The sequence below is a fragment of the Limulus polyphemus genome, unplaced genomic scaffold (assembly GCF_000517525.1).
Source record: "Limulus polyphemus unplaced genomic scaffold, Limulus_polyphemus-2.1.2 Scaffold514, whole genome shotgun sequence".
NCBI classification, from domain to species: Eukaryota; Metazoa; Arthropoda; class Merostomata; order Xiphosura; family Limulidae; genus Limulus; species Limulus polyphemus.
Genome location: NW_013666124.1, coordinates 278,431 through 292,651, shown reverse-complemented (window position 1 = coordinate 292,651; position 14,221 = coordinate 278,431).

Genomic DNA, 14,221 nt, shown 5'->3' with positions numbered 1-14,221 from the left:
TGTAGCTTTGCGCGAAGTTCAAAAACAAACAAATATTTTCACTTGATAGTAGTTTTTTGTAACAATGATTATTGAGGTTTTACACAGAAAAATGTTTTCTTTCTATTAGTAATCAACTATTTTCCCACCGATAGGCGGTTTTATATTTCTGAAATTAAATACAAAAATGATTTTTCTCACTAAAACATTATCATTAATACCTGTCTCATACGACTAATTTCTTCTTCTTCTTCTTTTTCGCGAATCTCCTAAATATTTTAAATATCTCTATATTTTAGAACCGAAAAAAACGGCATTTATAATGGCTTTTGGATTTTTAATTATCTTTATTTACTTCTCAATCAAAGTGCACACACTATACATTTAAATTTCGTTCCAAAATCTCAAGTTTAACCAGCATGTTATAGGACCACATAGAGTTGGTAGAGTTTCGAGTCATCTCAGACAGCTGTTGCTGCTCTGGAAACACTAACCACACTGTCAGAGAAGCTCCTTGACTGGTGCTAGCCACTTTATTCTTTTTATTTGTTACATTTTTCTCCAGTTGAGTTATGAAAAAGAAAGAAAAACAGCTCTACATCTCTCTTTGAAATACAAAGGTCGAATTTTACGTTCGCGCAGTAGAAGAAAACAAGTATATATCACATAAATCCGAAATAGTATGATTGTATTTAAATCAGCATTTTTTTAATATCTTGTTTGTTTGTTTTTTAATTATGCACAAAGCTACACAAGGGCTATCTGTGCTCTGCCCACCACGGGTATCGAAACCCGGTTTCTAGCGTTGTAAGTCCGCAGACATACCGCTGTCATTTCGTGATGTATACAAATTGCTTTCCACGGAAAACTTTATAAGTAGGAACTAGAAACGACAATGCAAGTATACTTTATTCATAAGTAACTGGAAATAAAACATATAACTATTAACTATCAGTCCCATTTTACATGCTGTTCTTTTTTTTTAATGACGAACATGAAATAAAAAAAGACTACAAATAATCCCATTCATTTTAGCTTTCTTGTTTCTAGATATAGATATTAAAAAACAAATGCCCCCCAGTGGCCCATTGCCAAGGTTCAGTATAAGAACTCAATTGCCAGCTATCTTATCCATTCATCTCATAAAATTTAGACAGAGCTTGTAATGCCTTGTTTGCTCTGCCGCTACAGAGTATAACTGTTTTCTACCATGGCGACAATTCATACAGTTCTATCGACGAGCTTCAGTAATAGAGTTAGGTTTAACAAGTATAGTAGAAATAGCCCATGTTTTCGACAACGTCCCTGAGTAAGCTGTTTGTGAAGCAGAATCATTAAGTTAAGTTTAGCGAATTTACTCTACGTGCAGACAAGTACTGCATTTGTAGACGCGCCACTAACTTAATGATGATGAGTTTCTGTCTGCTGAACTGAATGACTCCTGCGATTTTCACTGATCGAAGGAATTTACACAAATGTATACTATGTGAGTATGAAAATACTTCGCTCTTCCCTGAAATTCTAGTTAATTAGTTATAGCTTTTCAAAAGAAAACGTTTTAAAATATTAGTTTGAAAAATGTAATAATATTAGACTCCGTTTTTAGATTTTAAAGTTACTTCTTCTATGTTAGAAAACTTGTCCGAGAACTCTAAGCTTACCATTTTTAATTAGATTTTTTTGTCTGTTTTAGAATTTCGCGCAAAGATACGTCAAAATTATTTAAACATTTTGATCTAAAAACTAGAGGAAATGTAGCAAGTCAACAGTACCCACCAACAACTCTTGGGAAAATTTTGTCTACTCGCCACTCTTATACCGCATCCAAATTGCGGAGCGCGTTTCAGAGGCAACTGGTCACGAACCATGAATTCTAGGATTCACAGGCCAACCAGTAGGTTAATTCATGTATATTTATACAGTTCTAATAGCTTTATTTCATTTCTCACTAACGCTTGGTATTTATAAGATAGATGAGAAAGCCAGTACTGAGTTGTAGATTCGCAACAACAGATTTATTGCTGAACTATTTTCATTGAGTTGTGGCCTTAATAAGCTTTCAGACTGGGAGGCGGCTTATGTCTCTCGCTTTTAAAGAGAGTCATTTGTAATTACGATGGGAGATATCGATTATTAATTATTATTACTTCTTTAAAAGGTAACTGTATTTACCAGGCAAATTTTAGATATATATATGTGTGTATATATTTGCCCTGTGGTAGAACTCTTGTTTTTGGAGTTGGAGAAAGAGTAACAGTCAGTACCTTAGTGGTGGTGGGTGATAAGGTGCTAATGATTGGCCTGAGTAACTTTGCTATAAATCAAAAGGGTTAGTACTTGGAACGTTAACGAGTTCTTAACTGTAAAGAAATTTATTTTTATATTAATAACTGAGTAACAAGGATCAGTTAGTAAATCTAAAGTAATTCTAGACCTAATAATTTATACATGAATTACAAGATCACTTGTTAATACCTTGTAGATCGTAGAATACACTGATCTTTCTCACTTACCTCTAAGTGGAGTGAGCTGAAAACTAAAACAAAAATTAGCGTACACATCTTAACGACTGTGTTTGTAATTAGTCAGTGAAGATGAAACCTACTGTTTGGAGACTACAAAAAAAGGTGCTACAAACAAAGCAAGATGACTAGGATTGGATGAGCAAAGTTTAAAGAGTGACTCGTAGTTTCTAATGACTATTGTAATTAACTTGGGCCTATAATGATGTAACCTTTCCCAAATTTAGTAATTGTGGATGAACTAACCTAGCTCTTAATTTTGAAGCCATAATGAAACTCTGTCGTCATGAGCTACCACAAATCTTTCATACATCAGCCAGCAAATTTTGTCAGCGTAACATGAGCCTAAGGATGGATACTTCAAGATGGTAAAGTGAAACTGGGGATATTTATATTTTTTCTCTATCTGGAGTTTTCGAGTGAATTAGAGAACCAATCTTCTATAGTTGTCAAAGCTGATCTCTCAAATTTCTTTTTAACCTATTTAATGTGAAAGCTTTGAGAAAAGAACAGAAGACGAAGTCTGCAGATCAAAATCAGATATTTTTGAACAATACATCTATCTCTCAGTAAGTAAGAAATTAACTGAATTAATCTAGTTTTTTTTCTTATTCATTAATCAGAACGCTTGTTTAAATTCTTATTACGAATATTGTCTCGCAAGAGGTTCGTTATCTGATTATTGGGATTCTTAACCCCTGCGGGTAAAAAGCACTCAGAAATACCGGTAGCGAGAACGTGCAGGCAGTTCAACATTCATTAATCAGTCTTGTTGATGGCTGTCAGGCGTTATTTCCGATAGCGAGCTGTTTGTACAATGGACTTGGTAGTTTAAACAAATCGACATCCTGAAGGAATGATGGCGAAGAAGTGGTAAAGATATCATCTAGTGGAATCAAATCTAGCTAAACTTAGTTAAATTAATGTTTTATTAGTATGCACTCACCGGTATGAGACGTGAGAAAATATTCTTATCAATATTATCGTAATTGAGCTCTTTCTAAACATCAATAATTTGTTGGGTAGAACAATGAACTTTAAACAAACATGTTTAATAATTATTTAACATTATTATTAAATATTTTATTTGATGCATGATTTCATGTTAGTACAATTTTTTAAACATCAAGGATTATGTCCTTGGTGATTTACTTATAAAGTATAAGTAAAGTAAAGAGATATAACTTCTTATAAAGACACATCCCCAATTTAAAACAAATAAAAAATATAATTTTTGGGAGCAATGCCAGATTATTTCTCATTTAAAAAATGTTTTTAATATCAAATTCAAACTCTGGAGGTATATTGTATAACTTCCAAACGCTATTTTCGCACAGTGTTGTGAAACTAAGATTTGAGAAACTTAAAAAAAGAAATTCTGATACTGAAATTATTGCCGTTTGTCCTACCCTAACTAGTCTGCTCTTTATTCTCATCACTACAGTGCTTGTGTCTATACTGAGTTTCCAAACTTTATCGTCTGAAAATACGTTGTATTACTTTTTAAAATACAATTATAAATTGTAGTCTCACGTGAAGTACTAATAAAAACGAAACAAATTAAATTCCTTGATAAATCATATCAACTATTATACTATTTTGTATTGTTTAGTTACGCATTAAAATATTTTGAAGCAAAGGGCTTATGTGTGTGTGTGTTTTTTATCCATTTAACTATATATAAATGGAAGATTATCAAACTGTATACATATATAATAATTTTTTTCGTTAGAAATTGTGCCGGTTTTCATATTTATAAGGTACCACGAACCACGTTTAACTTTCTATACAGACGTTGCTCTCATAATACACTACACAAAGCAATGAAACTACAATCAGAATTCGGAATATTTTGGGTATGAAGGACAAAAATGTCAATCCTCCCCCCATCCACCTCAGTTTACTCTTGAGCATATCAAGCAGATTGTGTTGAATTAGCTACGAGTGTTCCGAAGTGTAGACATTCGCAACAGAGGAAAACAACATTTATCTGTTGATTCTACCTCGCAGGATTGTAGGACACTTTCTCCAAGATGAATCAGATATTTGCAGCCTCTACTAACTCATTTTCACTGTAAAGACTGTTAAAAACGGATTTCACAAGGCCATCTTGTATTCGGCTCGCAGTACGCCACAAAACTGTTCGTCTGCAAAGGTACCGATAACTATCAGCAACACGTGGACTAATCATCCTTTTGTAGATAAGTTGCACACTTAACCCTGCAACCAGATTATATTCATTAAGATAAACCCTGGAACCAGATCCAACCCCATTACCAAACAAGAACGAGAGGTATACGACGGTCGCGGAAGTATGATTTGAACAGGTATAAGTATTGGTGGATGTATTGGTCTCTAACCCTGCTAAATGCTACTGTTAATTGCACATGTTATAGACACTACAACCTACGACACTCATTAATCCACATGCTGATGAAATTGGCTTTGAATTCGGTCTAAGGAATTATTATGCCCGCCCCTACTGTTTGGCACATACCTTGAAAAAATGAGGAAATATCTGAACTTTTACAAGATTTAAATCATATTGCGCATGTATGGGATGCTTCTGAAAAACGTGGCGCATTCCGTTAGTTGACTTTCCTCATTTATCGATGCACTGGAAACAGTTCTTTCTTGAGAGTGTTCAAGGATACCCCAGGAAAGTATAACACAGTGATTTTATAATGCAGCATTGGTATCAGGCTGTTCATAGTGACCATACTCCATAACTTAATGGAAGTTAATTTTCATGAACTTTAAAAGTATCAAATCACCTTCAACAAATGCTCATTTTTATTTGTATATCACTAGATGCCTAATTTACATGACGATAAGTCGGGGGCGGGTTAGTGACGTGATTTGAATATCAGTGATTTTTCTTTCTCATAACTAAAATATTATAAATTCCAATTATACTTTAATTATTTTGTGCAACCTGTACTCTAAGAAGATGCATAATTCACGTTGAATTAATTCACTCAAGTGAATCCGGGTACGGTGAAGTAAGTCGACACTCCATGAATACTTGTTCTAAGATTGAAGGTTATACAAATGCCATTAAAATACGCCCAAAAAATAAAGCAATTATTGATAAATAAAATAATTGGCAAACGAATACGAGTATTTTTGTTGTTGTTTTATTAGTGCAAAGCCAACAGTTGGCTATCTACACTCTGTCTACCGCAGGGAATCGATCCCCTGGTTTTAGTGTTGTAAGACATAACTTACCGGGGGATAATTTAAACGTTAGTGTAAAGATTGTTCTAAATTAATTACAATGCAAAATAATAATTTTATGTTAAATACAGAATAACTTATGTTTCATTATTTTGCTCTTAATGATAATTATTTTAATAATAAATAATAATTTAGTTTTTCTGTTACCCCTATGATGCCGGATTAGCGTCAACAGACCGCCGAGTTTTTATATATATTTTCAATGTTTTGTAATATAATAGACATGAAATATCATTTTCACAAACTTATGTTTGTACTATAATTATTTGAATACTTTGGAGAATATGTTTTATAATTTTATTCACTATTTTCTTTGATACTTGGTATGTAAGATATTCAAATGTTTCTTATTTTTATATTTCTTGAAAGATAATCTGACAAATGCTTCCGTTGAGTAAAGGAGCCATCTTGATTTTCTTTAGTTGTAGAAATGATAACAAAACTTTTATCCAATTTCAAGAAACAGGTTCTACCAGAAAACCTACGCAATGTTTGTTTATTTCAGATTTTTCGTGCAAACCTACACAAGGGTTATATAAACATAAACGTTCTATAAATTTGAAATGATGGACTAGAGGGAAAGCAGCTAGTCAACAACACTTGTCAGACCGATTATAGGATATGGCGTTCTCACTGTCCCAAAGTGAGGGGCACATTTTTGCACCAATGGGCTGTGAGCTCTTGGATTCATACTCTGTGCACATTAACTGTTTGGCAACTTAAAGGTTAGAATTTTTAGATCAAATATTTATAGAATTTTCCTTATGATTTGATTGATATTAGTTTTTCCCTACAAAGCATTGTAAGATGTTTCGATGCGCAGACGATAATTTAGAGTTTTGTAAACCATGCTATTAAAACACTGCTTATCATGCTTAATAAATTAAATGCATTATTAACACTGCTTATCATCTAAACCCTAATCGTGACTTCTTTGGTTCAACTTAAGTCTTCCAAACTGGCAATATTTTACTTTAAAACTATAGTGTTACTTAAGATAAACATACTTCCATATTTGTTGTTATTCATGAAATCTGTTTGAACGTTTGGCTGCACTTGCTGAAATTTGGGGAATATTTTACTGTATTTGTGGATTATTTAAAACTAGTTTTATCATGATAAAAGTAATTTTTCAGTTGCTTAATTTATATATATATATATATAAAGAAATCTATATGTAAGTTTTTGTAGTGTAATATTATTAGTACACTTTACATAAACTGTAGAAAGTATAGAATCCAGCCTTGCAATAAGCTACTAGAAATGTATATATATAGATGAGTTAAAGTTTATTATATATATATATATATATATTGTTTGTGATAATTTTTTAGCAATTGTTGGACATATGTTTTGCAGTTTGTCACTTAATTTCATATTTCACATCCACATGTTTCTCTTACGTCCGAGTTCAAGGCCCAATAAGATCAAACAAATTAAACATCCCAAGGTCTAGGTCCTATAAATACAAAGCTTTCGCAGATTGTCGCTACGTGTTAAATCTACTATTTGTTACCAGAGGGTGCTCTGCGCCAGGATTTTATCGTTTCATAATCAGCAAACAACAACCATTTTATCCTTGCCAACGCTGATCTTCGCACACGTCAGTCTACGAGAAATCTAATCTAAGGATAATTAAATTTATATCTGTTGTTATCCACAGTCTTTGTTATCATCAACTTATGAAATTCAATCACCTTGTTATCTAGTCTGCAATAACCAAAAACCTATATTTGTTATCGCAGCTGTGTTGATTCTAGAAAACACTTAAGAGTATTACTAATTGAGTTTCGTAACAACCTTCATTTAACACTCAGTGCTATACATCTCAGAGAAACGCTCGGAAACTATTAGTCGAAAGCACCATTCATTTAATAGAACAATATTTTAAATTTGTAAAAACTACATTTCCATTTTCAAGTTTTAAAAATTAATAAATATTATAAAATTATATATTGCTGTGTTCAACACACACCAAACTAAAGCTCAATAAGAGACGAGGATCGAACCCCAAATGGAAAAAATATCACCCAATCGTTTTATTTAACTTCCGTTTTAAAATCTTTTACCGGACATCTTATAAATTATTTCACGTTACATATTTATATCAGCCATACTGTACATCTCCTATTTGCATTAACAAAAATCAAATGGATTAGGCCTTTTATATTGTGAGAAGCATAGGAGTACCTCACTCACGAGTTGTATATTATAATAAATATCATTATTGCTAACAATCTTACTGGTAATTTTCAGTTATCTTCATTAGTTGTGATACTTAAGAGCAGCAAATATAACGTTACAAAATCTGTTAGAATTTGTTTGTTTGCTGTTAAACACACAATGGGCTATCTGCCCAACGTGTGTATCGCAACGCGATTTTTAGCATTATAAGACTTACCGTAGATCCACCAAAGGACATTTGTTAAAAAGAGAAAAAAAATGCATGTCTTTGATCGAGGTTATCATATATTTTATTAGACGTTTTTGTCAACACAAATCGAAATTTAAAACGTTGTATACGGACCTATTAAGCATTAAGTGACATTTAAAGGAAGGTCGAAGGAAGAAAATATTTCGGTGGATCAATTCCCAAACAAAGGTTTCTGGCACTCTCTTTTTTTTTTTTGATAGTCTGAACAGAGATTTGAGCTCCTTTCAAATTTCACACCAGCGTGGCCGAACTCGTACTAGTAAGTCTCATACCCCCATATAAAATTCCACACAAAACAAGATAAAGATTGCACATGTTGCACAATATTAAATATGGTTCCTCAGCTCTAGAAAGCCATCTTATCCGCGGTTGTCGCGAATTTTATTGATGGAGATGGCGGGGAGGGGAGGCTTGTACAATCATCATTGTCTTTGTTGCAATAGTTTCTGCTCAAAATCGCAGATAAGTAAGCTAAGTCAGTTGCAGAAGCTACTTTGGTGTGAGAAGGATAAGATAACAATATTGACAGCAGCAGTAGTAACAGTAGTAGAAGTAGCAGTGACAGTAGCAACTACAATAGCAGTAGTAGTAGTAGCAGTAAGGCAACATCACCAGCCCGGCACATAAGGAATGTGGACCAATCAATGGTTTTATCTATGTTTTAACCCAATCAGAAACTAATATTCATAAGCGCTTTTTATTTGACCAATCACGGTACGCCAACATGAACACTATTGAGAAGTTGATTCTTTTGGCAGTAAAGTGTTATTTTGTTGTTGTTGTTGTTTTTAGGTTAACGGATCGAGTCTTTTATTAAATATTTTTTGTTCTAGCTTCAATACCAGAAACTTTGACGCCCTTCTTTAGCCTATTCAATTCCACGCATTTGTTTTCATTGGTTTTAATATCAAACAAAACAAAATTACATTTCCATTACTTAATTTTTCTTTTAAATGTTCACAGCGACATCTCTAGGAATTGAATTATATAACCATTTAATTCTTTTCCCAGCTTGTTTGCGAAGAAATGTTTACCACATTTTTGAAATATTATATCTGTCTAACCCACCTCAACCAGATACGTGACATAAACAGTAGGCTTTATACAACAATTATATATATATCAAAATACTCAATTTCTATAAAAACTTGATATATTTTATATTTATTAGTATCCATATATAAAAGTTATATAATTTAGCAATTATTCATTTCTTCCTTTGCGATATGGTTTTGAAATATTATCACTAAGATGTATTTTGACTGCGACCGAATAGAAACAAAATGAAATAAGTGAACGATTTGTAATATATAATATATCCTGTTCACATAATACATCCTGTTAATATATTTTAAAGACTATTTGTACAGTTGTTAAACGTTTCCTTTTGATGACATTTTTAACACAGAATCAAGAAAAAAAGTAAACTGTTTTTTACACTTACTAGATATATCAGTTTGTCGTTAGTGTAATGACTTAGATTGGGAACTCATCTTTATTTGCTGAATCCTCTCTAAGCCGCCTGAGTCTTCAACAAATGAGTATTTACTTGTGGCACAATGATCTTATTCTTTAATGAAATTTGATTAATGTCTTCTCTAACAGAATAGAAACGTACTCGCTCAAGAAAACTGACAAGATATTAAACTTAAAAGTTTCTTCAAAATTAATACTTGAATTACGTTATACTAAAATCATTACAAAATATGGCAACGTATATTTTTATTACAAAACAATTCCACAACACGTTATCTTAACTTGAGATATTCATTGAGACTTTATCCACACTGATGGAACACTACCAAATTTATATATATACTAATTTCTACATTTCACATGTCCTCTTTGATCCAACGTTTGTTTGTTTTGTTTATACTGTATTGTGTATTTACCTATTATCAAAACATTAGACGATTTCTTCTTCTTTAGTTAAAAAAGCTTGATTCGGGGTCCGATTTGGTGCCGACCCTTTTAAGTTACATATTCTCCCTCTTTCAAAAACTACAAAAAAGTATTACATTTATATTTTATTTTGGATTCCTTGAGCAAATTTCATTCCTAAAATGTTTCGTTTTATTTCTTCTTAGCCTATTCTAAACACAAAATTTTGTTCGCGTGAGCACTAATCACTATAGTAACAGGAACTTTTAGAGTATGGTTTCTATTTAGAATTGTTGTTCAAAGCTATACAAAGGCTATTTGAGCATAGCTAGTTAAAATAACCATCGCCAGTTTTGGACTCTTCTTATCTGATCAAATAACTTGATTTAATGGTCGATCTTATAGTGCATCCATGGCCCTAATGTAAAAGGCACGTGTTTTGCAGCAATGGGACACGAACACTGTACGCGTCTGTTCACGCTAGACACACAGTCAACTCGGTTTGGTTTGAATAATTTACTGCGTTTAATTTTAGTGTCATTTTTTAAATAAGCCATGACAGAAATGTCACAAAACGCTTGAGAATAAATCTCAATTCATATGCAAAAACTGTTAAGATGCATCGTTATTCTTGAGCTTTATATATAGTTTTGTGAAAAAGAAAAAAGTGAAAATCGTTTACACTATTCCTCATACATTTCAAATACATATCCTAAACTATTCAAAGCTTCTTATTTGCCAAATTAAATTCATATTATGGTATAAGAAATGCATAATAATAATAATAATATTTCAGTATTTCAATACATTTAGAGACTTTTACTATGTACGTTATTGTAAATAATTGTGGAATCAGTGAGGGAAAAAATCAAACCAGCAAATTCTACAGGAATTTGCTTTAGAGTAAACTCACGTGTTAATAGTTCGTACTGTGATTGATTGTCATAGAATCAATCAGAAAGTAACACATCAGAATAAAGCCAATAAATGTACTGGTTGTACTATGCCCAGTAGAAGTAGTGTAATTACAGTTATGGCTTCAAACACTGAATTTTGCAAAAATACTCAATAATCAAGGATATTGCATGATACTTAAAACTGGCACTGTTAATAATTGAAGTTGTCGAGGTAGAAATTTTAAAATTTAAAAAAAGACGTCAAGTGTCTTATGAATACGCCACTAATTCATTTCATAAATGATCTTAGTTTTGATTGGCTCACAAGAAATTTGCCGAAGTTTGACTGCCTTGACTGCACTTTTCTGCCTATTTGTTGGTCAAACGTGATTTCGCAAAATTTATTTATTTCAGTTAGCTATGGAATGTGAGGTTGGAGTATACTATGGGGTGGGGGTGGTAGTACTTACCCTGTCATTTTTGACGAGAACAGGTTTTGCAAACGACCTTCCTGTAAATCTGAATGTTACCCCAATAACAGAAAATATGCATTAACACAAAGTGATCTCAATCGATGTGTGTAGCTGCTGAGAAGAGGTAACCAAACCAAAAGGTTGAAATAGCATCAGAAAATAAACAGCGAACTTTGTAAAGCTGGAGCCCTGTTTTATTTACAGATGAATCCAGGTTCGAATTGTTTGGCAACAATCAAAGACAGTTATTTTCGATGTGGAAGAGAAGAAATGTATAATCACAGTCAAGATACAACAACATCAATCTGGGATCTGTACAAGTTCGTGGCTACATCTTAGTCAAAGATGTCGATGGTTTACATAGATTTGATGACATCTTAACTTTGACAAGCATTCAAACTCTGATCCATCATTCCATTCCCTCAAGAACACGACGGAGATTCATCGGCTAAGAAGACAATGAACTCAAACAAAAACGGTGAAACTATATATTTATCTTGAAGGCAAAGATACCGGTGAAAGACTCACAACCATATCTTACTCTGCACAAAATCAATATATGAACATTTATGAGGCTATGTGGGCTTATGTAAATGGTCAAAAGATAATAAATCAACTTAAAACAGTATTCCCCAATCGTATATTGATAACCTGTATGCAGCATAAAAGCCAAGTGTAATGCTCTGTGAAAAGCAAAGAGCATAAACAAAATATTAGTGAACTGTACAACCCATGAGCAATTCTTTTGTAGTTTCTCTGATAATGTTTTGTGCCATATATATTCCCGATCTAGTTTGCATTACCCGATGTGTGACTCGTGCATGTGTAGCGCTTATATTTCCATAATTAATTTCATTAGCATATATTGTTGCCCCCCTCTGATAATCAAATATATATAAGTAAAGATTTAAATTTGCTGAACACCATATCATGGATAAAAGGGTTATTTTTGAAATAAATTAAATTCTATCTCAACCAATAGCTTTTGTATTGTTTTACCTTCCTAAAGACTGTTGAGATTCCAAGCAAATAATACCTGCTAGTCGATCAGACGATTTTACACGCCATAGAAGAATATCTGGGATAAAGAGGATTAAAATATTTCCAAAATAATAGCCACCCAGTGACACAGCGGTATGTCTGCGAAAATACAACCCTAGAAACCGGGTTTCAATACCCGTGGTGGGCAGAGCACAGATAGCCCATTGTGTAGCTTTGTACTTAACTTCAAATAAACAAACCAAAATAATAATCAGTTTTAATATTTAAACAAGTTGAAAATTTAATTGAAATCTGAATTTTCAACTGCTGGCTACCTTCTCTCTCTGATCATAAGTTGTTCTTTTTATGCTGCTGGCAACTACAACATAATAAGTTCGCAGCTGGAAGTACGGAGCGTGTTTTCTGTCATAACGTCTCAAACTCTGGACCATTCGATCTAAAGTTCAACACAATAAACACTTGGTCACGCCCGCCTATTTCAGCTGTTAACATGATCGCGAAGTAAGTTGTATATATGGTACTGAAGATGGAACGGGAATTTATTTTTTTAACAACTGTGCAAGATATCGTAATTTTTTATGAGAAATTGAAAACATTGTCGTCTTCCTGTCGTCTATGTCTGATGTACCACTAGTGGTACACGACATCCTTATTTAAAACTATTTTATACAAGCATAAACCAAGGAACAATAACTTAAATTCACACTAATATTGCATTTTTTCAGATTGATAATGGATCCATCAACTTTTTATGGAGGTAAAATAAGCCATCAGTAAGAACGTGACCCTCACCAGCAACAGTGCAACAACCACCAACAACAACACAACCCATGGAAGATAAAATTCCAATTTCTAACTTTTCAAACTCGGAGGATTCGAATAAACCCTCCGAATCAGAAGAAGATAGTGATATTGTATCCTCAGAAAAGGACGACAGTGAAAACTTTACATCTTCTTAAGAAGGTGATAATAATAGTGACATTAAGGGCAGACGTCCGGACGTAGGGGAGAAAGCCTTTACCGAAATTTGTTCATTGTTTTGGTTATACTGGTCATTTTTTTTTAATTTCGCACAAAACTACACGAGGGCTATCTGTGCTAGCCGTCTCTAATTTAGCAGTGTAAGACTAGAGGGAAAGCAGCTAGTCATCACCACCCACCGCCAACTCTTGGGCTACTCTTTTACCAGCGAATAGTGGGATTGACCGTCACATTATAACGCCCCCACGGCTGAAAGGGCGAGCATGTGTGGTGTGACGGGGATTCGAACCCGCGACCCTCAGATTGCGAGTCGAGCGCCCTAACCACCTGGCCATGCCGGGTCGAATATACTGGTCACGATGGTTTGCAAGGCAATTTGGACTCATCAGAACCAGTTACTAAGGTGTGAGATCTTGTGGTACAGGAAACAAATAAATATGCACATCAGCTCCGTCGTCGTTCTATGATGCATAAATGGACAAACACTAATAGAAACGAAAATGTTTGTGTGTAATTTGTCCCGGCTAGCATCAAATATATAATGTTTGTTTGTGTATATTTTGTACCAGCTAGCATCAAATATATAATGTATATGTGTTTTCTCATCTACTTGTTTCTTGACTTTTCCTCAGTCAAGAACTTTGAGCTCTAGCAATCTTCTTTACGTTGTTGTAATCATTTAAAACATCTTAGTATAATGTAACTTTTTCCATGGGTATCTTGCGACTATTTAAACCAACCAAATCACTCCATCTTTAAATATTAGAAATGGTGTTACCAAATCTGTTTCTTATACGGAACAAGGTGCTCATTTTA